This window comes from Cnephaeus nilssonii (genome assembly GCF_951640355.1).
Source record: "Cnephaeus nilssonii genome assembly, chromosome: X".
NCBI lineage: Eukaryota > Metazoa > Chordata > Mammalia > Chiroptera > Vespertilionidae > Cnephaeus > Cnephaeus nilssonii.
The window spans coordinates 37,048,703-37,051,700 of record NC_137071.1 but is presented as its reverse complement, the minus strand read 5'-3'; the positions used below and the strand labels follow the sequence as shown (position 1 = coordinate 37,051,700).

Genomic DNA, 2,998 nt, shown 5'->3' with positions numbered 1-2,998 from the left:
TGTCCTCAGGCATGAGGAAGTAAGTCTATGGTGAGGACCAAGTTTCCATGAGGTTCTGTTTCATTAGCTTACTGAAATAATGTTAGAATTAATTTGTGATTGACTCTTGGCTCCTGACAGACAGGTAGCATGAATGCTGACTTTTCAGGTTTCATATTCTGGTGACTCTGTTGCGAGAGCTTTGGTACTCTGCAGTAAGTCTGGGTATTTGGTGGGGTGTCCCGTTGGATGCCTGGACTAGGAAGTTCTGGGGTATGGATTTGGAGACTCCCTAGCAGCTGCCAAGCGATTTCACTTGGAAACTTTCCTTCTCCAACTCATGTTACCTCCATCACCTTCACTTTCTGTTGAATCACCGTGCTTTCTGGTTCAGAATTACAGTCTGGGGTTATGACTTAGATCAGTCATCAGAATTAAGGTACTTCCTTGTCTGGTTTGTGTGAAATTACAGAGCTCTGTTTGGTAGAATTAGGTTTGCGGGGGTGGGGGGACTTCTGTTCTGGGAATCAGCCCTTTGGGGAAAGTTTTGGCTGATTGGTCTACCTATGCTTATAAACCTATGACTAAAAAGAAAATGACTTTTTATTGTAATATTGCTTAACTTATGTATAATCTGGACTCAGGAGAGCACTGGCTGCAAAACAGGTCTTTATTTTATTTTTATTTTTCTTAGCTATTTGAAATACAACTTTATTCTGATTCTAAATGAAAAAGAATGGGAATGACAGCAACAAACAGGTTTCACCTCTGAATATTGTAATGCGACTACAGCATTCTTATAGTTGAAGCTCCATAAGGAAACAACTGCATTCCAAAGTAACTAAATATGTAGGTCCAAATAATGAAGGTATTTTTAAACTGCCACATTCACTCCAAAGCCCATTCATCTCTTTCCGCATCCCAAGGATCAAGCACAGTTTCTTCTTTGCTGTACAATGAAGTGGCAAACATGCTGCACCACTGACATCACAGGACAGTTGTCTATAAAACTAGACTTGTGATGCAGGGCACCAGCTTCCCTTTCTCACAGGTTGTCATATTTACCTGGGAGAGTGGTGGTCTGAGAAATCTCTAGATTGTGCTTATACTGTGCTGCCAACACTGGGTCCATGACAAACGTTGGCAGGGCAAGATCAAGCATGGTAACAAACTCCAAGTTAGGGTCTCCAATTAGTTTTCTAGCAAGCCAATTGTAGTTACTTTGGGCAGAAATGTCATAGTACTGAAGATTCTTCCGGTGGAAGACCATTGGTTTTGCCTTAACTTTCCTGTCCTTAATATCCACTTTGTTGCCACACAACACGAGGAGGATGCTTTTCAAACACTCATACCAGATCTATATGCCAGTTAAGCCCATTTTTGTAAGTAACTCTCAAAGTTACATCAAACATTATAATGGCACACTGGGCTTGGATGTAATAGCTGTCTCCTAGTCCACTGAACTTCTCCTGGCCTGCTGTACCCCATACATTGAACTTTGGCCCTCTGTTGGTGTGGAACACAAGGGGATGGACCTCAACACCCACGGTGGCTACATATTTCTCAAATTCACCAGTCAGATGACGTTGCATGAATGTAGCTTTCCCAGTCCCACCATCACCAACCAATACAAGTTTTAATTTAACTAGGGGTTCTCCTTGGGCAGCTATGGTGATGTTACTTCCAGAAGCATCTCTGGGGCCATCTGGCTGAAATCTGGAAAGATGGTGGAAGTGCAATTCAAATCCAAAGGGGTCTTTAAATTACTATACTGTACTGCAGTTAGAGTTGTTTTGACAAAGATCAGGAAAGTGGGATGAAATACCTTATGTATAACCTTTTGTGACTTTACATAATAAAGAGGCAGGATTAAAAGGAAATAGATTAATGGTCCAGAGAAAAGGGAATTTGCCTGTAATAGGTAGCAGAAGCTCAGAAGAGAGGGACTAGGAAGATCTGGGTGTCATGGCTACTGTGAGCATGGTCAGGATACCCAAGGGCCCTTCAGCTGTGGGAGCTGGAGGAGGTGATCCTGAACTGGTCTCTCTGTCCCAATCCCACCAGGGAACCAAATTCAGTGGAGGCACAATCCCTTACTGGGGCAGGGCAATACCCTTTGTGAAGACTTCCAGTGGGAGTAGGGCCAGAGGGCCAGCCTGCTGGATATTATTAGGCACATATTCCCTTTTCTACATAGGATCTGTTAAACTGGAAAAACTCAAGTCCTTCTACCTTGTATGCATATATTCATGGCCTATGGACACAGACAATATGGCGGTGAGGGCCTGGGGGCGGGCAGGTGTGTGCTGAAGGAAATCATTTGGGAGAAAGGGGGGACATATATAATGTAATACTTTCACCAATAAAGAATTATTAAAAAGAACAACACTCAAGTCCTTCTTATAGGGATTATCCTACTAAAATGACTGACTTAGTTACATTACTTTTTGCCACCCACCATCCTGGTTGGGCAAGCATACAAGCCTTACTGAATATTTTGCTTACGGGTGATGAGCGCAGGTTGGTATTGGATGAGCTAAATGAAGAGGCTCAGAGACTGCACCAAGAAAATCCAGATGGGGATCCTGACCTTACTAAGGCAATACCTTTAGCCGAGCCCAACTGGGACTTTAATGAGATTGGCCTTCCTCTCTTAGTGCATTATGAGAGGTGCATCCTTGAGGGATTGAAAAAAAGGCATCCCTATGCAGAAAAGTTGGAATGTGGTACAGGCAGTACAAGAAAACCCACAGAGGACCCCTCTGAGTTTCTTGAAGGAATCTTCCGGACCTATAGAAAATATGCTGATTTGGATCCAGAAACCCCTGAAAATATTAGAATGGTGAATATGACCTTTCTCTCTCAGTGTGCACCTGGCATCAGAAAGAAACTTCAGAAGTTAGAGGGAGGAATAGGCTTGAACCTTTCCCAAGTAGTAGACATTGCCTTCAAAATTTATAATAACAGAGAACGGAAAGAGGCCGAAGTGTCCAATATTCTTGGAAAAGGTTTCAGGGCA

General features: G+C 42.9%; 1 pseudogene across 1 annotated transcript; it reads right to left on the bottom strand.

Moving 5' to 3' along the window:
* Window positions 1-1,024: 1,024 nt before the first annotated feature.
* LOC307095283 (GTP-binding nuclear protein Ran-like) lies at window positions 1,025-1,684 on the bottom strand (annotated as a pseudogene). The gene has a single exon. The product of its transcript is annotated as a GTP-binding nuclear protein Ran-like (transcript).
* Between the last annotated feature and the right edge of the window lie 1,314 nt (window positions 1,685-2,998).